Source organism: Giraffa tippelskirchi, chromosome 9 (genome assembly GCF_054371585.1).
Source record: "Giraffa tippelskirchi isolate mGirTip1 chromosome 9, T2T-mGirTip1v1.2.pri, whole genome shotgun sequence".
In the NCBI taxonomy this organism is placed as follows: Eukaryota; Metazoa; Chordata; class Mammalia; order Artiodactyla; family Giraffidae; genus Giraffa; species Giraffa tippelskirchi.
Window position 1 is genome coordinate 83,182,482 of NC_137283.1, and position 17,629 is coordinate 83,200,110.

Sequence of the window (17,629 nt, forward strand, 5' to 3'; positions counted from 1 at the left end):
TCCATGCTCCAAATGCAGGGGGCATGGGTTTGATCCCTGATTAAAGAACTAAGATCCCACATGCCACATGGTGGGGCACTTTCTCTGCCAAACTATTTCAGCCAACTTATTATCGGAGTGAATAATAATAGTTAACTATAGACTTCTAGCTACTTGTTTTTACATTATTTTTTATCAGGTCAAAAACACAGAAACTCGTGAAGAAAAAGTAACAACCATGTGACCACCAGTCAATTTTATCTGATCTGAATCTTTTGTCATGTTTGCTTTAGATATTACAAGCAACTAAATGTTACAGAAAATGCAAGAAAATCATTCCAGACACCAGTGGACCCCAGACAGCACACATCCAATGTCTAACTCAAAGACGAGACAACTACCATCTCCTTCTCTACTACTAAGATCTCCTTGTTTATTTATATCCAAAACTATCTCAATGAGGAGGAGAAGAAGGAAGATGATGACAAGAGACAAATTACTGCCAAAGTGACTACTGAAAATATCAGCTCAGACTATGTTTAAAATCAGAATGTATGAGTTCCTCTTTTTTCTAGCTAAATATTTTGTGAGGATTTGTGAAGCAAAGATCAGTTTTAAACCAAACAATGTAACACATTTTTTCTCTACATATCTGAATTGTAGTAAACAAACATGCACTTGCATATAAAATATATGTTGTCATTCAGCTGCTCAGTCATGCCCAACTCTTTGCCACCCCATGGACTGCAGCACAATAGGCTTACCTGTCCTTCACCATCTCCCAGAGTTTGCTCAAACTCAGGTCCACTGAGTAGGTGATACTATCTAACTATTTCATACTTTGCCACCCTCTTCTCCTTTTGACTTCAATCTTTCCCAGAATCAAGATCTTTTCCAATGAGCATGCTCTTCACATCAGTGGCCAAAGCATGAGCTTCAACTCCAGCATCAGTACTTCCAATGAATATTCTGGGTTGATTTCATTTAGGATTGACAGATTTGATGTCCTTTGTATCCAAGGAACTCCCAAGAGTCTTCTCCAGCACCATAGTTTGAAAGCATCAGTTTTTGGCACTCAGCCTTCTTTATGGTCCAACTCTCACATTCGTACATGACTACTGGAAAAATCATAGCTTTGACTATACAGATTTTTGTCAGCAAAGTGATGTCTTTCCTTTGTAATATGCTGCCTATGTTTGTCATAGCTTTTCTTGCAAGAAGCAAGCATCTTTTAATTTCATGGCTGCAGTCTCCGTCTGCAGTGATTTTGGAGCCCAAGAGAATAAAATCTGTCACCGTTTTCACTTTTTCCCTATCTACTTGCCATGAAGTGATAGGACTGGATGCTATGATCTTAGTTTTTTGAATATTGAGCTTTAAGCCAGCTTTTTCACTCTCCTCGTTCACCTTCACCAAGAGGCTCTTTAGATCCTCTTCACTTTCTGTCATTAGAATGGTATCATCTGCGTATCTGAGGTTATTGCTATTTCTCCCAGCAATCTTGATTCCAGCTTGTGCTTCATCCACCCCGGAATTTCACATGATGCACTCTGCATATAAGTTAAATAAGCAGGATGACAATATACAGCCTTGTCATACTCCTTTCGAAATTTTGAACCCGTCCATTGTTCCATGTCTGGTTCTAAGTGTTGCTTCTTGACCTGCAAACCGGTTTCTCAGGAGACAGGGTAAGGTGGTCTGGTATTCCCATCTCTTAAAGAAATTTTCAGTTTGTTGTGACCCACACAGTTCAAGTAGATGGTTTTCTGGAATTCCCTAGCTTTCTCTATGATCCAACAGATGTTGGCAATTTGATCTCTAATTCCATCTTTCCTAAACTCAGCTTGTACACCTGGAGGTTCTCAGTTCATGTACTGCTAAAGCCTAGCTTGAAGGATTTTGACCATAACTTTACCAGTATATGAAACAAGTGAATATATACCTAAATATTTATTCATGCACATAGGCATGCATAGATATAAATTAATATATTAGATATAAATATATTTTGTAGATACAAATAGATATAAATTTCATTAAGTATAACAGATTATTTAACTTTTGAGTGTCACACACTTTTCCATTTAGGGCATAGGTATGTTTTTCATTATTATATTGAATACACCACAATAAAACAATTTTTAATACTATGAAATTGCAGTGGACTAAATACTTAACCAAATAACAATGGGAGAGGGTGATGTCAATTTGAAATGGAACACTATTCAAGTAGTAAAATGATTATGAAATAAAAGAAATATCGTGTTTCTGAAGAATTCTCATTTTAAAATATAGCCTCCGGGTATTTCTTTTCTTTGATTTTAATTGACTGAAACAATTTAACAAGGAGACAAACATGCATGACTGTTATTTTGTTTTTTTGGAAATGCAGTCACAAATGTTCTCTGGAGAAGATAATGTTTTGCAATGGAACATGGCACTCAGGAAGCAAATTAATTATATCTTGAATGTATTTTGATTTTTGCACAAAAAAATAGATAAATGTTGGTCATATTCACTTATATCAACTATCATCAATAGTATGCTATTAATGCACAAACTGATTTTCCAGAAAAGTCATGAATGTGTATTTGAATTCAGTTTTATGTCATATTTATTCCCTAAAATAATTTCTATCTCTCATTGCTTTGATCTGCTTCTTATTGCTAAAAATCCCAAAGCTGTCGCCTCCAACAGTATGTATATAAGGATATTTAATATAGCATTATTTGAAGGGGCAAAAAAATTGGAAGCAATGTGAATGTCTGTCAATATGGAAATAGGTGAACAAATTATTATATATCTCTACTGAATATGAAACTAAACATTAGAAGAATAATTTAGAACTCACTCTAACCCATGGAATATCCAAAAATGCTTGTTAAATCAAAACCATAAGTTGCAACAAAATGTGGATGATGGACATGATCTATCTTTGTTTTTTCTTAAACATGATTTGGATGTTTCCCTTTTTTTACTACGACTTTAAATCATTCAAAAGCATTGAAAGTATCTGATAGTTAACAAGTTGATAGAATTTCCCTATGAAGCCATCTTGACCTGGTATATGTTAAATGTTCTGGTGGGTGAGATTTTCTTTCTCTATTTTTTCTGTAGTTATTAGATTTTCTGTCATTACCAAGATCAATTTTGATAAGTTGTACTTTTCTGGGAAATTCTCTTTCATCTAGACTCAAATTTATTCGCAAAGTTGTGTAAATTAGTATTATTTTAAACATTTTCTCTTTTTTGATGGCTGTTTTCCTCTTGACATTTTCTTGTTGTTCAGTCACTAAGTCACATTCGACTCTTTGCCATCCCATGGACTGCAGGTCGCCAGGCTCCTCTGTCCTCCACCAATTTCTGGAGTTTGCTCAAATTCAAGTCCATTGAGTTGGTGATGCTATCTAACCATCTCATTCTCTGCTGCCCTCTTCTCCTTTTGCCCTCAATCTTTTCCAGCATCAGAGTCTTTTCCAATGAGTTGTACTTCACATCATGTGTTCAGAGTATGGGAGCTTCAGCTTCAGCATCAGTCATTTCTAATTTTGTGTATTTGTGTCTTTTTATGTTAACATTGACAGGATAGCTAGTGGTTTATTTTGTTAGTAGTTGCCAAGAAGAAATTCTTCCAACAAAGTATTTCCACAAACAAAATGGTCTTTTTCAAATAATTTCCATTTAGATTTATTTATGTTTCATTATTTTACTATTTCCTAATTCACCATTTTCTATTTTTATATTTACTAAATTATCTTCTGTTTTTAAAAGTGATCTTGTTCTATTTGAATTTGATATTTAAATCATTAATTTTATTATAGTATGCTGCTGCTGCTGCTGCTGCTATGTCGCTTCAGTCGTGTCCAACTCTGTGCGACCCCGTAGACGGCAGCCCACCAGGCTCCCCCGTCCCTGGGATTCTCCAGGCAAGAACACTGGCTGCTGCTGCTAAGTCGCTTCAGTCGTGTCCGACTCTGTGCGACCCCATGGACAGTAGCCCACCAGGCTCCCTCTTTCCTAGGATTCTCCAGGAAAGAACACTGGCTGCTGCTGCTAAGTCACTTCAGTCGTGTCTGACTCTGTGCAATCCCATAGACGGCAGCCCACCAGGCTCCCCCGTCCCTGGGATTCTCCGGGCAAGAACACTGGAGTGGGTTGCCATTTCCTTCTCCAATGCATGAAAGTGAAAAGTGAAAGTGAAGTCTCTCAGTTGTGTCCGACTCTTAGTGACCCCATGGACTGCAGCCCACCAGGTCCTCCATCTATGGGATTTTCCAGGCAAGAGTACTGGAGTGAGTTGCCATTGCCTTCTCCTTATTATAGTATAGTTATCTGAATTTATTGCTGATTCTAGAACTGATAGAGTGAAAATATAAAATGAGCCTGAAGTAGTGTCACAAAGGAATGAAGTATTCAAAAAGAAAATGATTGGGTCATGTCAAATGGACACAAGAGCCAATCTGAATGTGATTTTAATAACCAAAGGATTTGAGCAATAAAATAAATAACAACGGTTACAATACATGCATAAGTATATACTGATATAAATAAACACTTTTAATAAATAAAGGAAGAAAAAAAGAATACTTTTTTAAAAGAGGAATTCCAAATAGTATATTAATACATGGATATCACTCCCTCCAGGAGTGGAACTTAATAACCACGTTAGAATATGAAATGTTTAGTTACTCACTTACAAAGAACACAGGGAAAAATAGTAACAATGCAGTGAAGAAACCTGCAGAAATTTGGCAAACACAACCTTAACCAAGTGACCAAGGTTAATATCATCAATATTGTGTGGGAACCATGTACTCCTCAATATATACATATATGTATATGATGAGATGGGCACTTCTTTTCTGTGGTAATCTTCCAAAATCCACAAACCCAGTCCACTCATGAGAAAAACTTCAGATAAATCCAAAAGGAGAAACATTATATAAAATATCTGACTAGCATTGTTGAAAAATGTCAGATCATGAAAAATAAAAGAAGCCCAGGAAATTGTCAGACTGAAGGAGACTAAGGAGACATCACAGCTAAATGAATTGTATTACCCTGGATTGGCTTCTGGACATTGGTAGACAGCTGATTGAGAAATTGGTTAATAGTAATGTATCAGTGTTGAATTCTTAGGTTGGACAGAATGTGCTATATTACATAAGATGAATACCATAGACCCAGTGGCTTATAGACAATAGAAACATTTCTCACAGTTCTAGAGATCAGGAAGTTCAAGATCGAAGTATCAGCAGATTCTGTGACTGGTGAGCGTTCCCTTCCTGGTTCATAGACTGTAGTCTTCTCACTGTGAGCTCATATGCCAGAAGGGAGAAGGAGCTCTATGGATTTTTTTTTTTAAATAAGGCCACTAACCCCATTCATGAGGGCTCCACCTTCACTACCTAATAACCTCCCAAGACCCACTTCCTAATACCACAATTTAGGAGTTAGGATTTTAATATAATGAATTGTTAGCAGATACTGTCAGTCTATCACAGATGTTAACACTAGGGGAGACAAAAGTAAAGGTACATGAAACCTGTCCATATTATCTCTGTAACATTTCTATATATCTAAAATTATTCCTAAATAAAAGTTTTAAATTTAGAATGCGTTACAATGGCTTAAGTAAAATATAGCTCCATGAATTTAGCCAATAGAAATTCAGATATTAACCCATAGCTTCTTCATTAAGTTATTTATTTATTCATAAATAGACTTCCCAGGTGGCGCTAATGATAAGGAATCCATCTGCCAATGCAGGAGATGGAAGAGACGTGGGTTCAATCCCTGGGTCGGGAAGATCCCCTGGAGAAAGGCATGGCAAACCACTCTAGTATTCTTGCTTGGAGAATCCCTTAGACAGAGGAGCCTGGCAGGCTACAGTCCATAAGGTCGCACAGAGTCTGACACAACTGAAATGATTTAGCGCACACACACATTGATAACAGTATCTGAATAGCACTGTGCTGGGTTACGGATTGAAAAATGACCAAGTCTGCCTGCTACAATCCTCAAGGCATCTCATAATCCTTAATAGATATGCTCGTGTAAAATAGGTTGTTGAAGTTTAATTAGGGGCAAGGGATCATGTTTGAAAATGTAAGGGCAAAACTGTCTCTAAAAGACAAATGCAACATGAGTTTTCAGAGAAATCCAACTATTTTTATGTTTTTTAACATGAACTGTTTATTGATGAATTCAAAATACTTTAACCTTTCAAATTATTGACCAAGCAAATTTTACTGGCAGAAACTAACTCAAATCAAAATTACCATGTAAGCAGTTTAATTCTTTTTTTTTTTTTTGACTATTCAATTTCTGCCAATCCATCATCTAATCATTTGAAAATAATCTGCTTTTTATTACCAATCCTAATGATTTCTCAAGGTATTAAATACTTGGGAAAACATTACAACATGTTTTACTGGGTGCAACATGTTTTACTGGGTGCAACTTAGCTCTTTCAATCTGTATTTTCCCAAACATTTATAGTGGCCTGTGGGTGAGCCACAATATTTTTAAGTATGTCTCTGTAACTATTTTGTAATGAAATAGAGTACAATACAATACAAATCTAGTAGAAAATGGGAATAACCAAATGGCATTTAATGCAATAAAAATAAATAATGTTTTATGAAATTTTCTTCAATTTAGATGTATGAGGGGGTGGGGGTGGTGTATGTGTGTATTATGTCCTGGTGTGAAATATGTTTCTTATATATGGATCAAGAAAAAACAGTTCAAATCTTCTACTTTTGTGAATTTTCCAGTGTTATTCCAAGACCAAAAACATAGTATGTAAGTCTTATATGAGGACTCTTAACAAGCAACAAGAAGGTAAAGAAAATAAAAAACATCATTCTTGGGGAATTGGAAAAGGCTTTCTGAAGGAGATGAGAGTTGAACAGAGTTGTGAAGAACTCATAATGGTATATAAGAATCCTAAAAGGTAGACATACTAGAAAAATGATGCTATAGAGTGGCTAGAAAGATGAAGACAAATGCTACATGTGAATGAGAATCATCTAGATGCTTGTCAAAATGAGGATTTGGGGGCCCTTCACTCAGATATTCTGATTCAATAAATCTGAACCATGGCCAAGAAATCTGCATTTTTAATAATACCTGCACCATGCAAACACACATTCGCTGGGCTTCTGATTCATGAGGTCCAAACACCCTGCTAGCTTAGAGAAAATAAAACATAACAAATTTATGAGAGGCCATCTAGGACAATTTGACTGAAAAATAAAGTGAGGGTCCATAAAGGAAAATTTTAGAATAAGCTAGAAAGCCAGATTGAGTCATGTTGTAAAGGGCTGGTTATTTCAATTTAACGAGTGTGCACATTACCTCAAAGCCAAAGAGAATGATTTTTATGGAACAAAGGAATATCACCTACAATGATTAATTTGATGTTGGTATTAAAAGAAAGATAAATTGAAAATGAAAATTGGTTATAAGTGTTTTGAATATCTAAATAAGATTAAAGACCTGGCTTATTGTGAAGGAAGAGAAAATTTTGCACATTGAGAACGCCTTGGTTTTTACATAAAATATCAAGTTATGTAAAGCAATAAATTTTCAGACTATAGACTTACAATATTTAACCACACTATCAGCTGCATACATGACTATTAAAAGAATTGCTAATATTTTGTTCTAATCAAAATGTATCATATCATGTTGTTCCTGAGATTTAATAACAATGTTATCCCCTAGGAACTCTCATTCTGTCCATTAAAGAAATTAATAATCCATTGTATTTCCAATAAAGTAGGAAAATATTTGGAAATTTTTGATGCATTACGTTTCAGCAGAATTGACATTAATTTTCAAAATAAACCACCTTTGGATTAACTAGAGAATAATAATTCATTCCTCATTATATCTATAATGTTTTCATTTTGCTTTGAGTATGGAGAAATACTATATCCCATTTCTGCTTATTTTATCTAAATTGTACGTTTTCAGTAACAAATTTTACTCATTCAAAAATGAAAATACATTAGCATTAATTTTCATATCCTTGAATCCTGGTATCAATTTATAAAGTCACCATTTATTAATCTATTTAAAATATTCTCTACTCAATTGAAAGGATATAAAAGCATATCTTCTTCAGTGTGAACAACTCAAAAAAAAATAAAAAGAACAATGGAAATGAACCCTAGGTGAACTGCAGAGCACACTAGATATTTTTTTATTTTAATTTTATTTTTTCACAAAGAAAACTGCATGGGGATTTCTGGAGGCCAGAGTTTGTCTTTATAAGGAAATTGAACATTAAGGAAAAACAGATTTGACCTCAAGCTACACATGCATAGTTGGAATTTGGCAAACTTTCCCGTGATCTAATGAATCCGGGAGTAAACCAGGTACACGCATCCCCACCAAATGACACTGGTGCAGTCAGATAGAAAAGGACTTCTTACTCTACAGCCTCAACCTTACAAGCATCAAGCTGAGTAAAACAATACATTTTCAGATTATAGATTTAATCAAAACACTTAACCACAGATAGCAGGCACATCTATAACCACTAATACAATTGCTAATATTTTGTTCCAAGCCTACACTGCTTCTCTAAAGCACCCTTATTTTAATCCCTGGAGTCATCAGAACTAAATCTGATCATTAGCATTTCAAAGCCACAATTCAGATTAGAGTTTACAAAGGCAGCTCTCTAAGTGTTCAAGCACAATAACCACTGAAGTCTCAGGTTGGAGATGACTTTAAATCTAAACTGACAGTCTTATTGTTAGGAGCATTTTCTAAAATCAACTTATATACCATAAAATCTTTGCTTTTGAATTAGGATATACACTATACTAAAGGCCAAACTTACTTCTATTAGTAAACTTTGTCTATGGGGTTGTTTAAGCTAAATGTTTATGGCAGAATTTATTAAATTTATGTGCATTAAATGCCTGGCATTGTACTAAGTGCACTCTATGTGGTCGCCACACAAACATACCCAGCGGAAGAGTGCTGCTGTTACAATGAATGAAAGCAAGGCTTAACCTGCCCCTGGTAATACAGCTAGGAAACTGCAGATTTGAGATCGAAAAACAGGCAGTCTCGCTCCAAAGCCCATAATCTTAACTGAAATAAATATTTATTGATAAAGATCTAAGGAACTCATCAGTCAGTTCAGTTGCTCAGTCGTGTCCAACTCTTTGCGACCCCATGGATGATAGCATGACAGGCTTCCCTGTCCATCACCAACTCCTGGAGCTTGCTCAAACTCATGTCCATCCAGTCGGTGACATCGTCCAACCATCTCATCCTAGGTCGTCCCCTTCTCTTCATGCCTTCAGTCTTTCTCAGCATCAGGGTCTTTTCCAAGGAGTCAGTTCTTCACATCAGGTTGCCAAAATGTTGGAGTTTCAGCTTCAGCATCAGTTCTTCCAATAAATATTCAGGACTGATTTCATTGAGGATTGGCTGGTTTGATCTCCTTGCAGTCCAAGGGACTCTCAAGAGTCTTCTCCAACACCACAGTTCAAAAGCTTCCCTTCTTCAGAGCTCAGCTTTCTTTATAGTCCAACTCTCACATCCATACACGACTGTTGGAAAAACCATAGCTTTGACTAGATGGACCTTTGTCGGCAAGGTAATGTCTCTGCTTTTCAATATGCTGTCTAGGTTGGTCATAGCTTTTCTTCCAAGGAGCAAGTGTCTTTTAATTTCATGGCTGCAGTCACCATTTGCAGTGATTTTGGAATCCCAAAAACTAAAGTCTGTCACTGTTTCCATTGTTTCCCCATCTATTTGCCATGAAGCGATGGGACCAGATGCCATGATCTTAGTTTTTTGAAGATTGAGTTTTAAGCCAGCTTTTTCACTCTCCTCTTTCACTTTCATCAAGATGTTCTTGATCAAAGAGCTACCTGCTCAAATCAACTGTTGAATGCCTCTAATGATTTTAATCTTTCATTTCAGTTATTGGACTTTTCAATTACAATAAGAAACTGAAAGGAAGAAAAAAATAAGGGGGAGGGCTCCTGAACCTACCATCCTCATAACATCCTGGCTTGACCAGCCAAAGCAACCACTATGGAACACCATTCTGCTCTGTTTTGCTGGCCAGAGACAAGAAGATCCACAGGGCACCTGCCCCTGCCGTGGAACACTCTTTTCAGGGTCTCCAGCAGTTGTGCTGATGGTAATGAATATTTTTCTCAAATTGTTGGCACAGTGGATTTCACATAGGCAGCATGAGTCAAAGACTATGAATATACTATTTACTGACACCTGTGAGACAATCTTAGGTGAGGTTATGAATCTGGAGAGATTATGAAATAACACAGAGATGCAACATATTTTGAATATTAAATATTAATGTGGCATTATATATTATCACAGACTCTCTCCACCTTTTAAGTAAATTTCATTTTTTAGAGCAGTTATAGGTGGAATCAAAGCATTCAGTGCTATATTTCCTAAATTCATGTCTTCCTAAACTAAATGCTATGCTTCTGATTGTTATAGGTTTTGATGCAGGGTATCTATACCGTTCTATTTAAATTCATTTTCTTGTAAAATAGTTTATACTTTCTGGAGTAAAAAGCATCTTCTTTTGAGTAATAACTATTTTGAGTGGTTCATCGACCTTTCCTTTATCTCTACCTTTACTTTCATTTCTGCCACCTTCTGCTTGGTTTACCACTGTTTTAGGGAAAAGTGGTGAGGAAACTGATTTACTTTGTGTAATATTTTTGCCAAAAAAAAACACTTGGGTTGCCAAAGGAAAATAAAAATCCAGTCAGAGAGAGAGAAAAAGCTTAACAAGCCCAAAACAAAGGCATCTATTTTCTTGCAAAGTCATCTGGTAATGGGTTGCTTCTAGTAATGGGTCCATTTTCTTTTCAGGCACAGATTTCACCTTCTTTTCCGATGAAGCTTCAGTTTTGCTGTCATGAAACAAAAATGATGATTCTTATTGTAATTTGGTTGAAACAAACAGGGAAAGAGACTGTGTTTCAACCAACATTTTATTAGTTTCATTTTGACAATTATTACTGCCACTGTTCCCATGTTCATTGTTTGCTAAATAAATCTGACAGTCTTTAAAGATAGGTGTCAGATCATGTGTCATGTGCCCTGATGCTGGGAAAGATTGAGGGCAGAAGCAGAAGAAGACAACATAGGATGAAATGGTTGGACGGCATCATTGACTCAATGGTCATGAGTTTGAGCAAACTCCAGGAGATAGTGAAGGACAGGTAAGCCTGGCATGCTGTAGTCCATAGGGTACAAAGAGTCAGACACAACTGAGTGACTGAACGACAACAATTCACAATCTAATCATGAAGAGAAAGTTTAACACAGCTAACTTGTTAGTCTCATTCCCTTGGTATGCTTTATCTCAATAAATACAGAGAAAAGGGGGCACTAGTTTTGGAATTTGAACTCTTTTTCTTAGCATTTGAAATAGTAGAATCAAAGGCTGTCTTGGTCCATGTCCCAGCCTTTGGACTAATGAGAGAAGAGGTACCAGTTATCACTCTTACCATTTGATAGTCCTCGTGAAGGTTGAATCTCAGTGCCATTACCAAATCCAAAAAACTCTTGGCTCCTCCGGAAAGTCCAACCAAATCTTTAAAGCCTTTAAAAAGCCTTTCCATTGTCAGATTGAAATTTGACATTTCTACATTTTGCTTTTCTTAATGACTTTATTCCTCAAGACTTCCTCATTGACCACAGAGAATGTGCCCACATCTTCTGGTTTGTCATCTTGATCCCAATTCCTATCTGCTTATTCCTTTCCTGTGATTCTTTTGGCAGATTCAAGGTCGCCCTAGAGGAGCTCGGATCGGAGATATCTGCCAGTCTCCTGGAAGAGCATTTGGTTGTTCCCAGTTAATTTCTGGGGCTTGTCTTATGCCAAAAATTTCATGATTCTTAAGCCTAGAGTCTAAAACACCATTTCCAGCAGGGGCCTCAGTGTGAGTAGGAGACCCTTCCACTTGGCTAAAGACAACTTTACTAACAGCGCCAAGCTCCAGGCTGCCACCTTGTAACTACGAGGGCATTTTGTACTTTTTATTTACTAAATCTGGCAACCCTACACTAGGGAGTGAGATATTCCAGGGACGGGATGAAAGACAAAGTCAAGACTCAGCAGACCAACGTCATCTGTAGGAGCCAAGAGGATTGGCTTGTTTGTATGGAAATATAACCAAGGTCCCCGCACAGGAGTGGTACATGGGGCTTAGTTTCTGTTGAAAGCCCCTAAATAACGGAAAATCACCTGGGGAAGGGGAAGTGTTTTCTATACCCAAACCAAGTATCCTGAAAGCAACTATTTTGAATCAGGATTACCTAAAAGTGGCAAGATTGTTTTCCTCTGAATAAAAATAAACACTCGGGAAAGCTGAAGTTACATTTCAAAAAATATGAATTTGTGACTGTAGATTTTAACCTGTGACTGTTGCTTCTTTGAGATATGTTGCCAGTTCCAAGATGTATTAGCGGGACTGCAGGTAGCCAGAGAGCGGGAGCAGTCACACCCCGCACAGCGTGGGCGAGAGCCTTTGCTTCTGTGGCAGTCACCACCACGGCAGGTCCCTGGATGCTCACCCACTTCTTCCCCAGAGGATCCAGGAATACCCGACACTAAGTTCTCTGTGACAGTTTGCAACAAAGGCAGAGGGGTCTCAGAAACAAAGGGGCTTCCATAGGCGTGAAGCTGTTTTAGATCAAGTATGGGAGAAGTGGCAAGATCTGGGCTCTGATGGCTTCTCGGAAGGCAAGACAACCTGTGTGTCGGCAGATTCATAACTTAGAAAATGCCCAACTAAGGAATCAAATATTTTCTATTTAACTGACTTTCCTGAAAGGCAACACTTGTGTTTATAATTTATTTATCTAAAAGAAGTGAGTAAAGAATCTGCCTGCAATGCAAGAGTCGCAGGAGACACAGCTTTGATTCCTGGGTCTGGAAGATCCCCTGGAGGAGGAAATGGCAATCCACTCCAGTATTCTTGCCTGAGAAATCCCATGGAGAGAGGAGCCTGAGAAGTTACAATCGAAAGGGTCGCAAAGAGTCAGACATGACTGAGCAACTAAGCATGAATTGTCTTTTCAAAATAATATCCCTATTTTTAATGACAAAAACTCAAATAGTCATAAAAGCTTATTTAAAAGAAAACAATAGCAATCTCTTACCTCACAGTTATTCATCCAGATCCCTAGTACTTAAAATTTAACTGAGACCTTTTCTTTGCCATTTGCTACTATTCTGACTACAAGTTTATACCTTTTCTGTTATTCTACATTCATTCAAATGGGGTTTGTGGCAGATTTTCAGATAAATATGTATGTCTTCAATATGGAGTCTAGAAGTCTGAGTTTCTTTATAATTCTTCATGGTGGCGAGCACAGTGAACTATCCAAAAGGACAAATTAGTAAACAAAACTGAATGTTACCAAGCACATAGAAGCAAACAGCTGCTCTGAAAAACAGAGACTGGGAAATTCCCATTGGTAAATCTGTTTTTAGTGATGACCAAATACCTGTGGTCTGGATCTGCTGCACATCAATGTTCTTGTAGCTCTTCAAACCATGTGTAAACAGGCTCCGAAGTTATTTGGAGATCTACAAGAGAATCATAGTACACGTATGAAATCGGTGGCTACAGCCAATTTTTCAGTACCAGGTCTCTCTGCTTTACTAGACAATAGAGTCAGTCACAAGGTCTTTCCTCTGTGTGCTTATGGAGAAAGTAATCTCTGAAGTCCCTTTCTCTTCCTTTGAGGACACAACTCCTGCGGATAGGGCCCCCTCTTTTGACCTCATTTATCCTTAAATACCTCCTTAAAATACCAAGAGATGGCTCATACCTCCTTAAAAGGCTTATCTCCAAATATGGTCAAATTAGGGGTTAGAACTTCAACATATGAAAAGGGATGAGCCATAACAAGCAAAAATCATCTAGGTAAATATCCAATGGTTACATGTTATTCATACATTAAAGTGTGTATTTACCACTCAGAGGATAAGTCTGGGAAGGTTGAAAGCAGGAATTAAAGACACAAAGTTTTAGTTTTCCCTCAATTTCACTTCAAACTAAAAGCATGTCTGTAAATATGCTATTGCCAGGCAGGAGAACCAGCTCTATAAATCAGGATATTACATTACAGTTAGTAAATCTCTCTTCTAAAAGGAGGTATCCTTATCTGTTGCAATCTATTTTACAAAAATTCACTAAAAATAGATCAGAAAATTATTTGCTTCTGGAGACTGTATAATCTCAGCAATCTCTACCCACAGATTAAACTTGCAACTCTGAGTGTACAGAAATTGAATAAAATGTTAACAGCAAGCCTACTTCCCTTAGGAATTTAGTATATTACTGGAAATTATGGAAATAGTTTTCCATAAATTATTCTAGAAAAGTTTAAAACTGAATTTACACGTCTTCCATATTTTTCAGAGAAAATATTAACAAACTTTGTGGAATCATAATTTCCTTTAAAGTCTAAATCAATTTACAACTGTATTTTCCTGTTTGTGGTAGCTTGTCACACTGATCAAAAGAATAAAAATAGCTATTATGCTATTCTCTGTACTTATTAGTAATGGTGGAAGTTTTGTCACATGCAAAGGCCCAGATTTATCACTCTTTCAAGATACTTTTAAACAGAATTCAGTCTAGAAACATTATGGGAGAAATATCTGTTTTGAAATTATGGAAAACACTTATAAAATAATTATATCATTATAATATAAAAATAAGAAACACGTGCCTCATATGGAATCGCTCATAAGCACAGAAAGGCAGTGAAGAGGGTGGCTGCGGTATCTGAAGGGCGTGTGGCAGGAACAGGGGCCAGTGGTGCCTGTTGCTGATTTCCTAAGCAGAGAAGGGATCAGTCTCCACTAACAGACTCACTTAAAGTGATCAAGAGAGATTCAGTTTATTTACAGTTTTGCAAGAGTCTGAACATCAGTATGTGATTTTTAATACCTGATAATATTTTGATGGATATAGTATTTTGTGAAATTTTGAACATTAACTTTAAAAAATAAGAGACTGAATGGAAGCATGGTTTGTGAATTACTTTACACAGATTTTTCTTTCAGTCACTATTAGTCGCTTTTCTCTCTTTTATCATAAATACATAAGAGGGTCCTTCATGGAAGGAAGTTCTTGCATGATTTCAGAAAAATTTTAAATTCAATGCCTGTGGATTCACTCATTTAAAAGTCTGCATTGAGAGTATATTTGATGCCTTGTGCTTGGTGCTGGGACAGAGCAGGAAGGAGCCTACATTATCTTTGGCCCCAGGAATCCAGGTCTATGGGTACTTCAAAGTTAGACTTGTCCACTAAGATACACACAAACTAGCTGTTTTTGATCAACTCTCATTCTAACTGGCGGAAAAGGCAACGGCACCCCGCTCCAGTACTCTTGCCTGGAAAATCCCATGGACAGAGGAGCCTGGTAGGCTACAGTCCGTGGGGTCGCTAAGAGTCAGACACGACTGAGCAACTTCACTTTCACTTTTCCCTTTCATGCACTGGAGAAGGAAATGGCAACCCACTCCAGTATTCTTGCCTGGAGAATCCCAGGGATGGGGGAGCCTGGTGGGCTGCCGTCTATGGGGTCGCACAGAGTTGGACACGACTGAAGTGACTTAGCAGCATTCTAACTGGTCACTGTTCTCTTTTCATTGGTTAGTGTCTGTGCCAGAAAAGGTGTCTGGATCTCTCCCTGGTGATAATGTTATAGCAAGTATTCAGCTTAACTTTTCAAACAATCTTATTCCAGTGATATGTGTGTTTGCACATATCTTGATTTCACATTCTAGTAAAAATCTGGCATATCATTTGACAGATTTCACAACTCCAAAGCAGACAAAATAAGACAATATGAAGCCAACTAATCCTATTCCTGAATGCTTGTCTGCCCTACAGAGAGCACCATCTCTTCACACTATGCAACAGACCTGCCTAATCTGAGTAGCATCATTACATATGAGGCAGGGACTACAATAAAAACAGACTTAACCCAGGTCTCGGTTCTCAGAACTTTCGCACATCATAACTCTGTAAGTGAAAGCCTCTTAACCTCTAAAATAGAACAATGTGACTTCATCTTTTCCTAAAGGCTACTGTGAGAGGCAGGTGAGATGGTAACACAAATGAAAGACCTTATTTATTATTTTGTCTCCGCTGGCTTTTAAAATCTAATCCATGATCTTTTTTTTACTTTTAAGAACAACGATACTTAAACCAGTTCCCCTCCGTTCACCTGGACTCACTATTTACACTGAAGAGAAAGGACCTACAGCAGAATTCTTAAGAGGTTGGCCCTGATAACTTACTGTTTCCTCATTTTTCTCCTTTAAGCCAACTTCTTGGAGCGTCTTCTATACTGAAGAAACCTATTGAGAAACCTTATCTCAACCTACACTTATTCCTATGTCTCTTTCAAATACACTGTCCCCAGGATATGACATGAAATGACTGGAGACACATCACTTTTCATACAACAAAACAAATGTTGGATTTTTTGAATTGTCACAGTTGCTGCACATTTGAAGTGTGGATTTAATTATAGCCCCTGTGTCAGGAAATTATTTTTACACTTAATAAGAAGGGGGATTTTATGAGAAGTATAAAATCTGTTGTACTGCATAAGCTAGAAATACAATGGCCGCGTAAATAGCTACAAATGTGAGACATGGCTGGGTGAGGAAGAGTGAGTAATGGGGACAAAGGGTAGACGTTCTGTGTGGGAAGAAATCTCTTTTCTTATTTTTAACCTAAATTATTGTAACTTGGTAATTTTTTAAATATACAAGCAGTTTGTCAATCAATCTTATAAAGAATCTAAAAGCATTCTTGGTCATGATAAAAATAGAAAATCACATCTGGCCACCTCCATTGTGAAGAAGTGAGGATAGTAGCCAAGAAAGGGTGATCCGTGCCAGGCCCTATGGGTCAGGAGACTCCAGAGAGCCTGACCACAGAGATATACACCTCCAGTGTCTGCTAGACAACTGAGGAAGACAAAATATTCAGGATTAGCATGACCTTTGCTTAAAGGTTCCAAGAGGAAGAGATAGACTATATAAAAAAATAATGGCATTCTAAAAGTCACAGTTGACTTCAGAAATTCATAGCAGACCCTAAATTCATAGCCCTTGCCAAAATGTCAAGGCTGTGCTTTCATTAAGAGCACGTCAGAAACTCATTATTGACAGGATCAATTAGCATGGGCAATACAGTGAAGAGAGAAAGAGAATATGGAAAAGGCTGGTCTAGAAGAGACACACCTTTCTGTCCACATTCCACTGGTGAGGGAGGGGGCCCTGGCAAATCTGGTTGCTGGTGAACAGCTGCTCTCCAGAGACAATTTCACAAGAAAGGGGAAGCACATGTTTGAGGAGCATTAGTCACCTCCGCCACAGCTAAATCTCTAGATTTAAAATGTTTGGGTAAACAACTAGTATAGAATTTTCAAACTGAATTGTGTATGATCTTGAATAAAATTATTTCCTTGAGTGATTTTTATGATAAAGTCAGTAGTTTCATTTTAAATGGATGAATGGTAGAGCCCAGATTCTAATGTAATCTTTGATTACATTGCTAATCAAAGTAAGATTCTTAACTTAAGAATCTTAAATT

At 37.2% G+C, this 17,629-nt stretch overlaps 1 pseudogene; it reads right to left on the reverse strand.

The window, feature by feature from the left end:
• Nucleotides 1-10,476: 10,476 nt before the first annotated feature.
• LOC145521885 (nuclear pore complex protein Nup50 pseudogene) lies at nt 10,477-11,089 on the reverse strand (annotated as a pseudogene).
• Nucleotides 11,090-17,629: the final 6,540 nt, after the last annotated feature.